At 45.8% G+C, this 19,922-nt stretch overlaps 1 protein-coding gene across 2 annotated transcripts in view; it reads right to left on the reverse strand.

Moving 5' to 3' along the window:
* Positions 1–14,263, reverse strand: part of ZNF609 (zinc finger protein 609) — an 82,823-nt gene extending 68,560 nt beyond the window's left edge. For both annotated transcript variants that reach the window (XM_040413763.1, XM_040413762.1), the window contains exon 1: positions 14,028–14,263. The gene's annotated coding sequence lies outside the window, so the exon portion shown is untranslated. The remainder of the gene's footprint in view (positions 1–14,027) is intronic.
* Between the last annotated feature and the right edge of the window lie 5,659 nt (positions 14,264–19,922).

The following is a 19,922-nucleotide window of genomic DNA, read 5'->3' on the forward strand; positions in this document are numbered from 1 at the left end:
GCTGCGATTGGCCAGCGCTACAGCAGAACAAGGGCAGACTCCGCCTACCATAACTTTGTGACCGAAGATACCGGAGGACATAGCGGGAGAACGGAGCGGCGCCCGGGGATAATAGTAAGTGCAGTGAGATCCCCGGGCGCCGCTCTCCATGTCTGTATACTTAGTTCACAATGTCAGGATCGGTGAAAGGTCCTCTTTAACTTATCCTCAGGATAGGTCATCAGTATCTGATCGGTGAGGGTCCAATACTGTGGACCCCTGCCAATCAGCAGTCTTCTTGCAGCTTACAAGCAAAGTGCTGTACATTGTTAAGCGGATGCGCTCAGTATCGCGCTCAGCCCCATTCAATTCAATGGGGATTAGCTGCTCCTAGGCCATGTTACTGAACGTGTCGTCACTCGGCCTACAGGAGCGCTGATGCCTTCGCAAACAGCTGATCAGCGGGGTCCTGGGTCTCAGACCCCCTCCAAACATATACTGGTGACCTATCCAGAGGGTCCAACACCGAGGACCCCTGCCAATCAGCAGCCTTCTCACAGCTTACAAGTACAGTGCCGCACATTGCATAGCGGATGTGCTTGGTATCAGGCTCAACCCAGAGGATAGGTTATCTGTATAAAAATCTCTGAAAACCCCTTTAGATTCTACAGATACCATAGCTACCAGAGTAATTAGAAATGTAAGATTGTAAATTATTGGCTTTATTCATCAACACTTTCTAAAAGAAACTGGGGAGGAATTTATCAAAACTGGTGCGTAGGAAAACTGGCTTAGTTGCCCACAGCAACCAATCAGATTCCACCTTTTATTTTCCAAAGGAGTTCTGAAAAGTGAAAGGTGAAATCTGACTGGTTGCCACAGGCAACTAAGCTAGTTTTCCTTTGAAACCAATTTTGATAAATTATCCCCCCCGTCTGTTGTCCATAGCAACCAATCACAGCACAGCTTTCATTTATATTTTGCTTTTGAATAATGTAGGCTGAACTGTGATTGGTTGCTATTGGTGACAAAGACCACTTTGATTTACCTGCCCCCATTGTGCACAAAAAGTGCTGGCTTCACATTCGATTTTCTTATTTTTTATTTTATTTGTTCTCATGAAGTTGGCATGGCTCTGACGCTGTGTATATTTTGACAAACCAACCACCGCCATGTGTGAATTTTCAGCAACCTAAGCCAATGGGTATTTTCAGCATTTTTTCTATGAAGAGGAGTCTAAGAAACACCTTTGTGGCAAACATCATGTGTTACCGGAAGAGCTCTGCTGAACGTCACGCCACACAAGAAAGTCACCAGTGTCAGGGGGCCTTGGTCAGAACGAGTTTTAAGATAAACACAAGAAAGCAAAAATCACAAAAAAAAAAAAAAAACATGCAATCTTTCTACAAAAATTCTAGAGGTATGTCAGCAGAGAAAGTATGCATTCACACACGGCAGATATTGGTCTATTCACCCAAACGGGCTTACAGAAATCCATGTGTGCTTGCCATCCCATTCAAATGAATGGACCCGATTTACAGCCGCGGAAAATTCTACAAGGCACCCTGTCTGACACAAAACCACACATTGGGATCCTAAACACTGCCTTTATACATTCTGCCTAACTGTAGCAGACAGTCAATGTAGAGCAGAAACATTCATGGAAACGGTGGAGGAGAAGGACCAGTAAGGCTTTCCTTAACATTCCCATCTGATAGGATCTAATGTGATTTAGGGCTCATTCAGATGCCCGTATCTGTATTTGCAAAACAGAACAGCCAGCCCTATGATAAAAATGCATATTCTTGTCGACAAGAATAGGACATGTTCCATCTTTCTGCAGGGCCATGCAATGGAAGTATGGATGCGGACAGCACACTGTGGGCCAGATTTATCATTAGCTCAGGTCAGAATAATGGAGTGAAAAAGTCCCAAAAAAGTCCCAAACGCTAAAACTGCGCACAAATTTGCGACTTTTTTCTGCTCAGCACTATGCTCGCCAGTTTTCTGAAAGTGGGCGTGTCTTCTTATGTAAATGAGAATTTACTATTGGGACTATTTAAAAAAGTCGCAAAAAAGTCGCAAAAAAGTCCCAATTTCACTCCAGTGAGGACCATGCTTATCTTATGAGACTTTTTAATAGAACATGCGACTTTTTCATAAAAACGTGCGACTTTTTCGTAAAGATGTGCGACTTTTGTAAAGCTGCTTACTGACGGATAAACTGCTACCGTCAAACCACATTTATTACAGTCTTAAAGGGCCGATCATAAATCTGACTTGGCTAAAACTGACTTTAGCCATATGTGAAAGTGGCGTGAGCTGTCAGAGGAATGATAAATCTGGCCCTGTGTGCTTTCCGCATCTTTTGGAGCCCCATTGAAATAAATGGGTCTGCATCCATTCCGCAAAATTGCAGAACGGATGCGGACACAAACATAGGGTCGCCTGAATAAGCCCTTAATCACATACCGTATTTAACTAGCTTTGAGGTGGCACTGCCACTTAGCTCCGGCACTCAAGCTGTTAACTCTAGAGCTGCTTTTCCATGCCAGATGGTCACTTGCTTATGAAAGAGGACACTGAATCTTTGACCCAGTGGCCTGAATCGTACTTCCGGAAGGGTGAGGAAGGGGTCAGACCAAAAGAAAAGACAAGGCAGACAGAAGGCTTGGCCCTACTTGGGCAAATGTGTACTGAAGAGTCCAGGCATTTAGAAGCTGCTTACAGGACAAATAGTTTAATTACTAGGTCAGCTCCTTGTGACCTTGGGGAAAGCAATTTTGGTGTCTGGAGCAAAAATATTCCTTTCTGAAGATCTGTCTGTTTATCAGAAAAGCAGGTCTTAGGAATGCTCAAGACACAGCTGGTAGACACTTTTATTAAACGCCCCAGGTCTTTAGGTGGCCATACACATTAGGCTCCATTCACACGTCCGCAACGTGTTTTGCGGTTCCGCGGATTCCCAAAACACGGACAGCGTCAATGTGCGTTTTCCGCATTTTGCGGACCGCACTTGCCGGCACTAATAGAATATGCCTGTTCTTGTCCGCAATTGCGGACAAGAATAGGACATGTTCTATTTTTTTGCGGAACGGAAGTGCTGACCCGGAAGTGCTGATGCGCAGTTCCGTGTCCGGGCAGCACATCGTGCTGCGCCATAGAAATGAATGGGTCCGCAATTCCGTTCCGCAAAATGCGGAACGAAATTGCAGACGTGTGAATGGATTCTTAGGGTGCATTTACACCAGCAGATTATCTGACCAATCATTGGTCAGATGGCCTATCACACACACAGATCTTTTGTTATACACACCAACTATTGTCTGATTGGACAGATATTGGTCTGATAATCTGTTGGTGTAAGTTCTTCAAACTGGCCATACATGTTCAATGAAACCATGGACAAAAGATCTTTCTGGGAACGTTCTTTCAAAGAAAGATCTTACATGGGACAAAAGTACCAAACGTGGCCAACTTCTTTTGAGACTGTCATCAGTCAGCTAAACCGATCGTTCATTGGTAAATCTCACCCAAAGTTGAATTGTCTTGGTTGAAATTGTCCGTTTTGGTTAACTTTAGACTAATGTGTATGACCACCTTACAGGCCAAACGTGTATGAGTATTCAATGAGAAGAGAGGATAAAGCCGCTGTCAGACACTCCTGGTAGCAGTTTATCTCCGGCATAGAGTCGTGCGCGACTTCGTTGAATAACTTCGGTAATTGATTATTACAGTGAAAAACCTTGGAACCGAACTCTGCTTCAGTTCCAAGGTACCACTTGGAACCAAAGCAGAGTTCGGTTCTAAGTTTTGAAGAGGTTTTTCCACTGCAATAATCAAGTACCGAAGTTATGCAACAAAATCTCACGTGACTTTGTGAATAACGGACTTCGCCTCATTGGAGGCAGTACATTCTCCGTAATAGGGATCGACCAATATTGATTTTTTAGGGCTGATACCGATAATCTGTGAACTTTCAGGCCGATAGCCGATAATTTATACCGATATTCTGTGAATTTTCATTTTTGAAAAAAATTAATTCCTACACAAATCTGCTGAAAATGAATGTTTATTGTTAACGTGTAGTTTTTTTTGTAAATCTTTTTTTTTTTCCCATTTATAATTACGGTAATATTTTGGTGTGTTATTTTTTTTTTTTTACTAACTATTAGCCAACTTAGGGACTAGAACCCTTGTCCTATTCACCCTGATAGAGCTCTATCAGGGTGAATAGGACTTTGCACAGAGCAGCAGGGAGCCGACTATGGCAGCCAGGGCTTCAATAGCGTCCTGGCTGCCATGGTAACTGATCGGAGCCCCAGGATTAAACTGCTGGGGCTCAGATCGGAACTGCCACTGAGGAGCATGAGGAGGGGAGAGGGGACCCTGTAGCCACTGCCACCAATGATTAATACTGGGGGGCTATGGTGGGGGGGGGGGGGGGGCGCACTGCACCACCAATGATTAATACTGGGGTTGGTGGGGGGGTGCACTGCGCCACCAATGAAGATAACTCTCTCATGAATTCATATACAGGAGGCGGGAGCTGGCTGCAGAATCACATAGCCGGCTCCCGACCTCTATAACAAGTAGCTGCGATCTGCGGTATTTAACCCCTCAGGATGACGCACCTGAGGGGTTAACTCCCGCAGATCGCAGCTACTTGTTATAGAGGTCGGGAGCCGGCTATGTGATTCTGCAGCCGGCTATGCGATTCTGCAGCCAGCTCCCGCCTCCTGTATCTGAATTAATGAGAGTGTTATCTTCATTGGTGGTGCAGTGGCTACAGCCCCTCCCCTCCTTTTGTCCTCCCTCCTCTCATTGGTGGCAGCGGCACAGGGGGGAGGGAGACACTGCTTCCTTCTCCCCTGTGCTGTTGAGGAAACAGAGCGCTGACAGCAGCACGATCCTTGTTCCCGATAAGTTATCGGAATATCGGCAAAATAGATGTCGATAGCGTTCAAAATCCTGAATATCGGACGATAATATAGGTAAAACCGATAATCGGTCGATCCCTACTCCGTACAGCATTATACATTTTTTTGGAGCAAAGCGGCTTCGGATGTAGCATCTGAAGTCGCTTCGCTCATCTCTACTCCTGCAAGAACAAAAGGTTTAGGTAAAAATGAATTTTGACCCCAATTCTTCTTTTCCCCAACATCCTTTGTCAGGAGAACCCCATACTCATTACTGACAGCCAAACTTACAGTTAGGGCTGCAGCTAACGATTATTTGAATAATCGATTAGTTGTCGATAATTTCATCGATTAATCGGGAAAAAACACCAAAATGATAAAAAAAAGGGGTTTATATAATTTTAGTTTAGAAATTATGTTCAAAGGCCATATTAAAACAAATTTAGGAGTTACATAATTATAAAAATGTTGCATTACAATGTAAAAAAGACAACATGTCCACATGGTCAGGGCTGAGGCTAGCTCTCTTCTTACACGCTATGTTGCCTGTAGCAGAGAAGACGCGTTCCGATGGTGTGGATGTACTTGGGATAGACAAGTAAGCTTTATGGGGGATCTGTGGATGACACACTTTTATGGGGGATCTGTGGATGGCACTGCTATGGGGAGGGGGATCTGTGGATGAGACTGCTATGGGGGGGGGGGGGGGGGGGGTGTCTGTGGATGACACTATATAGCATCTTATGCTATATGTGTCATCCACAGATCTCCCCCGAGTCCCAATATACCGGCCCCGCCGCTCACAGCATTATCTGAAGAGTATTCCTTAACCGTTACCCTGCAGTAACTTTTACTTAAAGGGAACCTGTCACCGGGATTTTGTGTATAGAGCTGAGGACATGGGTTGCTAGATGGCCGCTAGCACATCCGCAAAATATCCAGTCCCCAATAGCTCTGTGTGCTTTTATTGTGTAAAAAAAAAACAATTTGATACATATGCATCAAATCGGTTTTTTTACACAATAAAAGCACACAGAGCTATGGGGACTGGGTATTGCGGATGTGCTAGCGGCCATCTAGCAACCCATGTCCTCAGCTCTATACACAAAATCCCGGTGACAGGTTCCCTTTAACCTTTAAATCAGCGCTATGAATTGATCTTTAATACCTTACAAAATCAAATACAATGAAGCTCCTGTAACAGGCAGAGCGGTCGGCGGTGTAATGTCACTCACTCACGTGACGCGCCTTCTCCGCCCACTTTATGAATGACGCAGGCGGAGCAGGCGCGTCACATGAGTAAGTGACGTTACGCCGCCACCCGCTCTGCCTGTTACTGGAGCTACATTGTAAGGTAAAATAAAGATGCGCTGATTTAAAGTTAACCGCCCGCATAGCAACGAATCGGCGATTATTCGATAACGGGATACGTTGACAATGAATCCAGTTAATGAATATTATCGATAAAGCCGATTAATCGTTGCAGCCCTACTTACCGTTTTTGGAAGGTTCGACCGACAATACACTAAGGCTTCGTTCACATCAGCGTTCAGCCTTTCCGTTCTCCTGCTCCGTTTAGGAGCAAGAGAACGGGAAGGACAGATTCGGCACATAACTGAGCCAAACGGAATCTAAGGACACGATAGACTATAATGGGGTCCGTTAGGTTTCCGCTCAGATGATTTTGCAGCGGAAACAAAATTAGTGCATGGAGGACTTTTGTCTCCGCTTCAAAAATCTTCCTGTGAGCAGAAACCAGAAACGGACTCCATTATAGTCTATAGGGTCCTTAGGTTCCGTTCGGCTCAGTTATGTGCCGAATCCATCCTTTCCGTTCTCCTGCTCCTAAACGGAACAGGAGAACGGAAAGGCTGAACGGTGATATTTTGTGAACGAAGCCTAATGTGTATGAGGATCTTTGGTTAGCCATATTTATCAAGACTATAGGGACTATTGTGGGGAACAGAGACCAATCTGTTCTGTCATCATCATCCCACTGCAGATGACCTGTGCCAATGACTTCTCTCTATCAAGCCATGTGTACCGGCTTTTGGCAGTGCCACAGAAATTGTGTAACGGACTTTACAGACATCATGGAAAGTCAGCACTGTCAGATAAAATACCTCTATATAAGAATAATCCTGTTTAAAAAGTCTTCTCTCGTGTTTTTCTAGTTTTTTTGGGCAGGCAGCAACACATGAGCCTCCAGTAGCTCTAAGGCACTGTGGTCCTGGCCGAGAAGCAGCATAGATATCCTTCAATAAGCCACGTCATTGTGCACATGCTGATCTGGGGGGGTACTACCACTGGTACCAATCAGGAACAATTTATTAAACACATTTATACCGCAAATTAATTTCACATGTTCGCTGCATTCATCTATAATATTTCCAGGGGATAAACCCCCTTTAGGGTACTTTCACACTAGCGTTTTTCTTTTCCGGCATAGGGCTCTTTCACACTTGCGTTCTTTTCTTCCGGCATAGAGTTCCGTCGTCGGGGCTCTATGCCGGAAGAATCCTGATCAGGATTATCCCAATGCATTCTGAATGGAGAGAAATCCGTTCAGGATGCATCAGGATGTCTTCATTTCCGGACCGGAACGTTTTTTTGGCCGGAGAAAATTCCGCAGCATGCTGCGCTTTTTGCTCCGGCCAAAAATCCTGAACACTTGCCGCAAGGCCGGATCCGGAATTAATGCCCATTGAAAGGCATTAATCCGGATCCGGCCTTAAGCTAAACGTCATTTCGGCGCATTGCCGGATCCGACGTTTAGCTTTTTCTGAATGGTTACCATGGCTGCCAAGACGCTAAAGTCCTGGCAGCCATGGTAAAGTGTAGTGGGGAGCGGGGGAGCAGCATACTTACCATCCGTGCGGCTCCCCGGGCGCTCCAGAGTGACGTCAGGGCGCCCCACGCGCATGGATGACGTGATCGCATGGACAAGTCATCCATGCGCATGGGGCGCTCTGACGTCATTCTGGAGCGCCCGGGGAGCCGCACGGACTGTAAGTATACCGCTCCCCTGCTCCCCACTACTACTATGGCAGCCAGGACTTTAATAGCGTCCTGGGTGCCATAGTAACACTGAACGCATTTTGAAGACGGATCCGTCTTCAAATGCTTTCAGTTCACTTGCGTTTTTCCGGATCCGGCGTGTAATTTCGGCAAATGGAGTACACGCCGGAACCGGACAACGCAAGTGTGAAAGGGCCAATAGAGTTCCGTCCTAGAGGCTCTATACCGGAAAAGAACTGATCAGGCATATCCCCATGCATTCTGAATGGAGAGCAATCCGTTCAGGATGCATCAGGACGTCTTCAGTTCAGTCATTTTGACTGATCAGGCAAAAGAGAAAACCGCAGCATGCTACGGGGTTTTATCTCCGGTGAAAAAACCTGAAGACTTGAGTGAATGTCGGATCCGGCATTTTTCCCCATATGAATGTATTAGTGCCGGATCTGGCATTCAAAATACCGGAATCCCGGATCAGTCCTTCTGGTCTGCACAGACTGGTAAAAATGTGAAAAAAAGATACAAGACGGATTCGTCTGTCCGCATGACAAGCGAAGAGACGGATCCGTTCTCGAAATGCATTTGTAAGACAAATGCTTTCAGTCACATCCAGATTGGCGCATCCGGCAGGCAGTTCCGACGACGGGACTGCTTGCCGGATCACACTACTGCAAGTGTGAAAGTAGCCTTAACTAATTGCTTTTTGGTTATCGTGAGTGTCTTTGCAACAAAACACCCCCCCCCCCCCCCCCCCCCCCCCCCCCCACTACATGACATTTTCAAACAAGGAATTTCAACACTACACGGGTGGAAAGTAGACAATCCCTTTAAGTGAATAGCAAGCACTAAGCTATTGGAATTGCTTAGTGATTTTCACATGTAAACATTTCAGCCCTGAGAAAACACACAGAGCAGACATACAATAACTACATTCAGGAAACATGTGCTGTATGCATTAGCTAATGGGTCGAGCATTTCACCATGACACCCTACATCACAGTTACACCCTGGACGGAGGGAGTACCGCACACGTCAGAAGGTTATTTTTTATCAAAAACAGTGTCAACAGTGGGCACAATGCTAACAGCAGACACAGAACAAAAGATTATTCCATCGCCCTATACCCAGGCAGGCCTGGTGTACACAAAGAAGCCTGGCACGTCTGTACACCGGCTGCACTCCCCTCACGTCCTTGAATCACCCACCAGCCCAGAAACCCTCCGTACATAAATATAGGATGGAGGGTGCTGACAAACAGAGAGAGGGCTGTGTACGCAGCGAGGGGGGAGGTGTGCCATGGAGGACGAGGTGCAAGGAAAAACAGGGAGAGGAACATGAATGGAAGAAAGGAAAAAGACAGAAGAGGGGGACACGAAGAAAGGAACCAGCGTGGGGCGCGGGGGCAGGGGCAGCTGCAGCCTCTTTGATAGCAGTATTATTGTTGTAACTCAATCTACTACTGCAGATGCTTAGGATGAAAGAGAGGAGAGCCTAGACAAATCAGGAGTGGGGGATGGGGGCGCCGATTCCCACGTTTAATCCCTGTGATAGTGAGGGACTTGCAGGTTATGGGCCCTCCACCATTATCAGACACTGGGCGATGACGAGCACAGACCCGGCTATAGGACGAAAGGAAAGGAGTCACGGAAAAGCAAAACTTTCATTCTTGTGTTTACCAACAGATCTACCACTGCTACATCCCGGACAAGCGAACGCGGCACCCCACCGACACCCTGCGGAAGCATTACGTATCCCCCCCCACCCGAATATTATCACTTACTTATAATACAGGCAAACAGGCAGAACTCTATATAATAAACACACCGCTGCATCCTTACAAAATACATGCACTACTGATCGCCAGATACATGCTTTACCTTCCATGCACTGAGAGCACCACATGGCGGTACAAAGACATGCTTTTATTAATGTAAAATCAGGACATTTTCTGGCTAAGTAAAAAAGCTAAGGCACCATGACACTCCTCACTATACCAAACATCACTACTAGAGGTGACAGGCATCCCATGACGACAATATCCAAAGCAAACAGGCCATTCATTAGTATGCCTCAGGGTACTTTCACACTCTTCTTTTCCGGCATAGCGTTCCGTCCTAGGGGCTCAATATCGGAGAATAACTGATCAGTTTTATCCTAATGCATTCTGAATGGAGAGCAATCCGTTCAGGATGCATCAGTTCAGTCCCTCTTAGGTTTATTGGACGGAGAAAATACCGCAGCATGCTACAGTTTTCTCTCCGGCCAAAAATACTGAACACTTGCCGGAATGCCGGATCCAGCATTAATTTACATTGAAGTGTATTAGTGCCGGATACGGCATTAAGTGTTCTGGAAAAACGGATGCAGCTTTCTGGTCTGCGCATGCGCAGACCATTAATAATGCAAAACAAATTAATACCGGATCCGTTTTTTCGGATGACACCGGAGAGATGGATCCGTTATTATAATGCATTTGTCAGACGGATCTGCATCCGGATTCGTCTGACAAATGCCATCAGTTTGCGTCCAGTTTGGCGGCTCCGGCAGGCAGTTCTGGTGACGGAACTGCCTGCTGGAATCCTCTGCCGCAAGTGTGAAAGTACCCTTAGGCTACTTTCACACTCGCGTTTCGTGCGGATCCATCATGAATCTACACAGACAGATCTGTTCAGATATTACAACCGTCTGCATCCGTTCAGAACGGATCCGTTTGTATTATCTTTAACATAGCCAAGACGGATCCGTCTTGAACACCATTTAAAATAAATGGAGGACGTATCCGTTTTCTATTGTGCCAGATTGTGTCAGTGAAAACGGATCCGTCCCCATTGACTTACATTGTATGTCAGGACGGATCCGTTTGGCTCAGTTTCGTCAGGCGGACACCAAAATGCTGCAGGCGGAGTGGTGAACTGATGCATTCTGAGCGGATCCTTATCCATTCAGAATGCATTAGAATGCAAACTGATCCGTTTTGGACCGCTTGTGAGAGCACTGAACGGATCTCACTAACGGAAAGCCAAAACGGCAGTGTGAAAGTAGCCTTCCATGACCAGCATCCCAACCTGAAAAAAATACTGCCACACACGTCAGATCATAGCCAAACTGTCAAGTAGTAAGACTCGTTACACTCACATCTGCACTGCTATTTCCGTTTTTTCTATTCTATTACCAAAGACGAAAATAACGGCATTGCTGGATAGGTTGTAGAACGGCAGACAGGCAGTCTTCCATCATTTTGACAGCATTGTCTGGTATTTTTCATGGAATTTGCGACAGAGGCCCCCAACAAAGTGAAGCCTAAGGGTACGTCTACACGGGACACTAAACTATGCAAAACTATTTTTGCAACTGTCGCATTGTGACATCATTGCCCATTATGTGACACGTCACCGTGTAGTTGTACCCTAATTGACGGCAAATAGAGATAAAGTAATGCTAAATAGCTCAAAACACACAAAAAACAGGAAACGTAACGCCATCAGAATTTATACATGGCTAAACATGATACTGCACCTAGAAAATACTCAGTGATATTCGTTTACACAACAGTCACGAGAGGCCTTACATAGGAGAGTCTAAAAAGCGGCTGTCACAAGGCAGAAAGAAGGTCACGTCTGCCGGAATATCAGGGTGTAAAGCCGGGGCGACGCTGAACCTTCGATATCTATGGTACCCACACAGTCACTGAGCTCTGTATTGTGGTCAAGCGCCCATTCAGATTGACGGGCACCGTGAACTCAGCATTTTGTGCTCCCAGTAAAGGAACTTTGCTTTGTATTCCCTCTACAAAGCTTGTCCAGGAGGGGATGGCAGATGGGCAGCGAGTGCACTAATCCAGCACCATGAAGACAAGCAATATACATTGATTTCTATGCAGCAGGTAGGTACAGAGCACAGTGACTTCACATTAGGAATATTTGAGGACTGTCATGCATCGAGTATGGGCAGAACTGTTCATATCAGTACAATTAATTGGGCTATTTAGGACTATTATAAAATTGACTCAAATAACATCCGAATGGTTTATTTTCCTAAATATATATTTTTTTTATATCAAAATGGTACCGGTAAGTGGAAAGATGAGAAGTACTGGGTAAATATATGCCCGACTTTGAAATAAATGACAAAAGCCCTCATTCTGATTATCAGTGTGCATTAAAGGGGTTTCCCGAGTGTTAAATACTGATGACCTATCTTCAAGGTAGGTTATCTGTATTGGGCTCCATTCACACGTACGTAGTGTATTGCGGATCCGCAATACACCCCGCCGGCACCCCCACAGAAATGCCTATTCTTGCCTGCAATTGCGGACAAGAATAGGACATGTTCTATTTTTTTTCCGGAGCCGCGGACCGGAAGTTCGGGGGCGCGCTCCGGAAATGTGGATGCGGAGAGCACATAGTGTGCTCTCCGCATTCATTCCGTCCCCATAGAGAATGAACGGGTCCGCACCCGTTCCGCAATTTGCGTAACCCATTATACGGACATGTGAATGGAGCCTTAGATTGGTGGGGGTCCAATCCCTGGCACCCCTATCGATCAGCTGTCTAAGTGGCTGTGGTGCTACTGTGTGCGCTGCAGCCTCTACATAGGCCACATGAAGTCACGTTCATTGGTCACGTGGCCCGAGTCCCACTGAGGTGAACGGGGCTGAGCTGCGATACTAAACACTGCCGCTATACAATGTACGGCACTGTGCTTAGTAAGCCGCTCAATGGCGCAGTTCAGCCTCTTCAAACGGCTGATCGGGGGGGGGGGGGGGGGGCGGGGGTGTCAGGCCCCCACCAATCACATACTAACGACCTATCCTCTCCAGACATTAACATATAGTCTATGAAAAGTACCTTTGCCACCCAGTCACCAATCATTGCGCAGCTTCCACTTTTGAGGAGCACAATTAGGGTCCATTCACACGTCCGCAAAATGGGTCCGCATCCGTTCTGCAATTTTGCGGAACAGGAGCGGACTCATTCATTTTCAATGGGGCCGGAATGTGCTGTCCGCATTTGCGGATAAGCAAAAAAATTTAACATGTCCTATTCTGGTCCGCAATTGCAGACAAGATAAGGCATTTTCTATGAGAGTGCCGGCGATGTGCAGTCCGCAAAATGCGTAATGCACAATGCCGGGGTCCGTGTTTAGCAGATCCGCAAAGCACATACGGACGTGTGAATGCACCCCTAGGGCACGGCCACGTGTGGCAGATCTGATGCATCTTTTCTTGTGAAAAGCAGTTAAGAGACGCTGCGGGTTTGTCGCAGATTTCATCCCCTGCATTGCCAAAGAGTGAAATCCATGGCAGATACCGGCAACGTAAACTGACATGCTCTGGATTTAAAATCCACGCCGCAGGTCAAGGTATGTGCGGAAAATGAACGCAGCATATGGGGTGACATTTGTGAACGCCTCACCCACTGCGCTGCTGTAAACGCTGCGAATTGTCCGCCCCGTTTACACCACATGTACCCTAAGACATAAAGGCCGTGCTGTAGTGTCCTATGGGTGCCTTCTCTCAGTCACATAAAGATTGCCCCCATGGGGCTAAACGGTGTCAACAATGTGTTGTAGCTTCTGTAAAGCAGAACGTCTCCATTCATTTCAATGGGGGATGTAAACGTAAACCCCAGATCCTCCTGCCATACATGCAATAGGCACTAGCTTAAAGGGATACTCCACTCCTGAAGCTCCCCGCAGGGAACGCAGCAGCTTCCACACCGCCATGCTGTACCCTATCTATGTGGGGGTCAGGGGGGCATCAGGTGGATGTGGCACTACCACATCATGAGTGCCTTCCTGATGGAGGAGGTGTCATACACTGGCATCAATCTGAAATCACAACCCACATGCTGGTGAAGCATGGCAGCAGGTGTGTGCTGGGCTTTGTGTACAACCATTCAGCCTGGCACTGCCAGCTCCTCATACATGTTCTGGGCACCTGGCACATACATGCTGAGGGCTGCAGTGAGTGACACAAGGGGCCACCCTCTGCCATAACAAAGTTCACTGCAGCTGCCCGTCATGCCGGCGGCGGTGCCCGTAGTAGTCAGTGCACACAATGTGACGGGTAACAATGTAACATCCCGCAGCTCCAGTCCCAGAGATCGCACTCACCCCCACTGTGGCCTCAAGTGTCCTCCATCTTGTCCTATCCCGCACACTTCCCCCCGGGAACGGGTCATACGGGGCCAAGGCTCCCCCCCATCCCGTGTCCCTCCCCCCGCACCGTGTCCGCGCAGACTCTACTCCAGCTCCAGGCTTCACCGTCCACACAGGCCGCAATCAGATTCGGACCGAGAGGAGGACTGCGCTTCCGGCGCGGCCGGAGACACGCCCACTGATCCGACCGGGCTCCACACCCCTTCCCGCGATACCTCACCCGACCCGCCCAGGGGAGGGCGCCAAAAGCCGACGTCATTCCCAGGGATGTCAGCGCCAGGCCGCAACCTCGGTCCATCTCTGCCTCCCTCCCAGAGCAATGGCGGACTGCAGCGGAGCTCAGCGGGAGGAAACCGGTCCTCATTGAGGTGCACTAGAGGCGAGTCCTCCGAGCTGTGTGCTCCTATCTCTATGCTGAGGACACCCAGCTCTACATACATCATGTCCTCTCTCTATCTGGAACTGGATCTTTCAAAATGACCTGTGTTTTCTCCAACTACCATCTCAGTGTGCGGCACTGCCATAACACTTGCCAGCATGCCCGCTGCCCCAATATTCTATCTCTCACCTGCTTATGTCTCCTGCATCTCTAGAACCCGCCACCTTCTCACTATGGAAACAACATTGCCGCCCTGGTCTGTTCCGGTCTGTTACTGTAAATCACTATTAATTCCCCCCCCTCCCTCACCAGACTTTCCCCTCTCCAATCTATCCTTAATGCAGCAGCCAGGTTCATCCATCTGTCTATCTTCTATTATGATGCCTCCACCCTGTGCCAGTCACTGAACTGGTTGCCCATACAGTATAAAATCCCATTTAAACTGCTCCATCTCACCCACAACACTCTTCACAGTGCTGCACCCCCTAGATCTCCTCCCTCAGCTATGTCTACCACCTTAGGCTACTTTCACACTTGCGGCAGAGAGATCCGGCAAGCATTTCCTGCGCCGGAACTGCCTGCCTGATCAGGCAAAATGTATGCTAACTGATGGCATTAGTAAGACTGATCAGGATCCTGATCAGTCGAAAAAATGCCTGATCAGTCGAAAAAATGCATTGAAATGCCGGATCCGTCTTTCCGGTGTCATCCGGCAAAAACGGATCCGGCATTTATTTTTTCACCTTTTTTTTCAGTCTGCGCATGCGCATACCGGAAGGACGGATCCGGCATTCCGGTATTCTGAATGCCGGATCCGGCACTAATACATTCCTATGGGAAAAAATGCCTGATCCGGCATTCAGGCAAGTCTTCAGTTTTTTTAGCCGGAGATAAAACCGTAGCATGCTGCGGTTTTCTCTTTTGCCTGATCAGTCAAAACGACTGAACTGAAGACATCCTGATGCAAACTGAACGGATTACTCTCCATTCAGAATGCATGGGGACATACCTGATCAGTTCTTTTCCGGTATAGAGCCCCTGTGACGGAACTCTATGGCCTCTTTCACACTTGCGTTGTTGGGATCCGGCATGCACTTCCGTTGCCGGAGGTGCCTGCCGGATCCGTAACAACGCAAGTGTACTGAAAGCATTTGAAGACGGAACCGTCTTCCAAATGCGTTCAGTGTTACTATGGCACCCAGGACGCTATTAAAGTCCTGGTTGCCATAGTAGGAGCGGGGAGCGGGGGAGCAGTATACTTACAGTCCGTGCGGCTCCCCGGGCGCTCCAGAATGACGTCAGAGCGCCCCATGCGCATGGATGACGTGATCCATGTGATCACGTGATCCATGCGCTTGGGGCGCCCTGACGTCACTCTGGAGCGCCCGGGGAGCCGCACGGACGGTAAGTATGCTGCTCCCCGCTACACTTACCATGGCTGTCAGGACTTTAGCGTCCCGGCAGCCATGGTAACCACTCTGAAAAAGCTAAATGTCGGCTCCGGCAATGCGCCGAAACGACGTTTAGCTTAAAGCCGGATCCGGATCAATGCCTTTCAATGGGCATTGATCCCGGATCCGGCCTTGCGGCAAGTCTTCAGGATTTTTGGCCGGAGCAAAAAGCGCAGCATGCTGCGGTATTTTCTCCGGCCAAAAAACGTTCCGTACCGGAACTGAAGACATCCTGATGCATCCTGAACGGATTTCACTCCATTCAGAATGCATTAGGATAATCCTGATCAGTATTCTTCCGGCATAGAGTCCCGACGACGGAACTCTATGCCGGAAGACAATAACGCAGGTGTGAAAGAGCCCTATGCCGGAAAAGAACAACGCAAGTGTGAAAGTAGCCTTACCTGTGCTATTGAGTTAGGATTGACTTCCACCATAATCTGAACTCCTGGCTCCAAAACTTCTCTTAGCTGCACTAGTTTTCTGGAGTGCCCTACCCCAAGAAATCACCTCAGCCGTGTTAGCCCCCCCATATCAAAATTTTTGAACAAAACATATGCAATTGGTTAGATCTTTGTTAGATCAGGTTAGATCAATTGTTGTTTGCGTTAGATCTCATACAGAAGTAGAGATATTAACAGTTATTTGCAGGGGGGGCTAACCCGTCATCAGCCCCCCCCCCCCTTATCAAAAAATTAGCTATTTTGGAAGATATTTGTTAGATCAGGTATGATCAACTAGTTGTTTTGTTAGATTTCACATAATTACAGACTTATTAAGTGATTAATGAGGGGGGCTAGCCCCCCCACATGCAATTTTCAGGTAAAATTTGATGCAGAGTAATAGGCCTTCGTTAGATCCGGTAAGATCAAGTGGTTTCAACGTTAGATCTCATTTAATTACAGAGATAATTCACATAAAAACACAGATATTAGGTAGTATTAAATAGGGGTGCTAGCCCCCCCACAAGCAATTTACTGGTAAAATTTGATTCAGGCTAATAGGCCTTCGTTAGATTCGGTAAGATCAAGTGGTTTCAATGTTAGATCTCATTTAATTACAGAGATATTATGGATATTTGGTATTACGTCAGAGGGGGGGGGGGGCTAGCCTCCCCACATGCAATTTTCTGGTAAAAATTGATGCAGACTAATAGGCCTTCGTTAGATCTGGTAAGATCAAGTGGTTTCAACGTTAGATCTCATATAATTACAGAGATATTATGGATATTTGGTATTACTTCAGGGGGGCTAGCCCCCCCTCATGCAATTTTCTGGTAAAATTTGATGCAGACTAATAGGCCTTCGTTAGATCTGGTAAGATCAAGTGGTTACAACGTTAGATCTCATATAATTACAGAGATATTATGGATATTTGGTATTACTTCAGGGGGGCTAGCCCCCCCACATGCAATTGTCTGGTAAAATTTGATGCAGACTAATAGGCCTTCGTTAGATCCGGTAAGATCAAGTGGTTTCAACGTTAGATCTCATTTAATTACAGAGATATTTCACATAACGTTGTAATCACTTGATCTTACCGGATCTAACGAAGGCCTATTAGTCTGCATCAAATTTTACCAGAAAATTGCATGTGGGGGGGCTAGCCCCCCCTCATTAATCACTTAATAAGTCTGTAATTATGTGAGATCTAACAAAACAACTAGTTGATCTTACCGGATCTAACAAATATCTTCCAAAATAGCTAATTTTTTGGTCAATTTTTTGATAAGGGGGGGCTGATGACGGGTTAGCCCCCCCTGCAAATAACTGTTAATATCTCTACTTCTGTATGAGATCTAACGCAAACAACAATTGATCTAGCAAAGATCTAACCAATTGCATATGTTTTGTTCTAAAATTTTGATATGGGGGGGCTAACACGGCTGAGGTCAAGAAATCAGGTTACATCACAACATACACAGTTGTAAGCGCTTCCTAAAAACACATCTCTTTAGGTAGCCTATCACATCCCCTGATCTAACTCCTCTCCATATATAGCCCATTTATCATTTCCTGAACCAGATCCTCCACCAAACTGTCCACTGCCCCAAGAAGCAGTTCATATATCGGCTGCTGACCGGCTCATGCAGCTTTCTATCTGCTGCCCTATTCTCCCAAGATGGCTGGACCATCATACAAAACAAGCACTTCTACCTTTTGTGTCATCCCTATCTCCTCATAGATTGTAAGCTCTTGCGATCAGGGCCCTCATTCCTCTCGTTCTAATTATTGACTTGTCTGTTGCTATGTTATATATGATAAAAGACGCTGTTTTGGGTGGCACTTAAATATCTGATAGTTGTGTGGCAGCTCGATATAGTTATAAAATATATAATTATTGGTAAATATGTAGAAAACGGGCACTCAAGTCATAGGGTGTTGCATCGGAAAAGTTTATATAAACATACCATCATAACATTTAAAACATATTATATAAAAACAATATTCGATGAGTTTTCGATTGTAAATCAATATTATAGTCGACTCTGATAATATAAATCGATGTTCTAATCGACTCTTAGGACTAATAGTGAAATAGTCAATTGAAGTGTTCAAAAGAATCGATCCCAGAAACATTGACTATTTGAAAAAAGCAAAAAACAGAAGCTCTAGATGACTTTAGGGAAATCTTTCAAGTAATGTTCCCAGTGTTGGCATATAAAACCACTTATGCTTTCTTTATTAGCGGATTGATGAACATATGGATAAAAGTAAGCAGTCTCTTTGTTATGTCTTCACCACTTTCAGTGGTTTTTGTTAGACAAAATAGACCGCACGCTTAATCAGCGATAATTTCTTATTCCATTAGTTTAACCTGAATGCAGGCTTCAGTAGAAAACTTTCAAAACTTTCGAATGGTGATCCCGAATTTTCCAAATGGTGATCATGTACCTGGTGGCGTCCCACGTGGTTTCTATACGTCACCTCTTTACAGATTGCAGCGCGCTGTATTTCAGGTTAGAGTCTGTAACTACTGTAGTCAGATTATGAGAATTGCCATACGCGTTTTGAGGTTTACACACCTTCATCAGTGGACAACAGCCACTGTTGAAGAGGTGTGTAAACCTCGAAACGCGTATGGCAATTCTGATAATATGACTACAGTAATTACAGACTCTAACCTGAAAGAAACAGCGCGCTGCAATCTGTAAAGAGGTGACGTATAGAAACCACATGGGACGCCACCAGGTACATGATCACCATTTGGAAAATTCGGGTTCACCATTCGAAAGTTTTCTACTGAAGCCTGCATTCAGGTTAAACTAATGGAATAAGAAATTATCGCTGATTAAGCGTGCGGTCTATTTTGTCTAACAAAAACCACTGAAAGTGGTGAAGACATAACAAAGAGACTGCTTACTTTTCTCCATATGTTCATCAATCCGCTAATAAAGAAAGCATAAGTGGTTTTATATGCCAACACTGGGAACATTACTTGAAAGATTTCCCTAAAGTCATCTAGAGCTTCTGTTTTTTGCTCCTTTTCCAGTATTTCTTGTGGCTTTTTTTTCGAATAGTCGATGTTTCTGGGATCGATTCTTTTGAACACTTCAATTGACTATTTCACTATTAGTCCTAAGAGTCGATTAGAACATCGATTTATATTATCAGAGTCGACTATAATATCGATTTACAATCGAAAATTCATCGAATATTGTTTTTATATAATATATTTTAAATGTTATGATGGTATGTTTTATATAAACTTTTCCGATGCAACACCCTATGACTTGAGTGCCCATTTTCTACATATTTTTATTTTCTGTTTGTTTATTGGGGTAAACATTTACGTGAGCACCTGATCCCATTCGGATTGGAGGTGAGCCGCCTTGTTTCCGATTATTGGTAAATGTAGACACAAATATAGTATAAAAAATAGTTGATCAACTATAAACTGATAGTTAAAAATATGCAAAATGTTACAAAATGTACAAAACTTACAAATGAAATAAAGATAAAATTAATAAAAGAAAGAATAGTCCAAAAAAATCCAGCAATTGGTGTATTATCTGTCCAC

Source organism: Bufo bufo, chromosome 1 (genome assembly GCF_905171765.1).
Source record: "Bufo bufo chromosome 1, aBufBuf1.1, whole genome shotgun sequence".
Classification (NCBI taxonomy): Eukaryota; Metazoa; Chordata; class Amphibia; order Anura; family Bufonidae; genus Bufo; species Bufo bufo.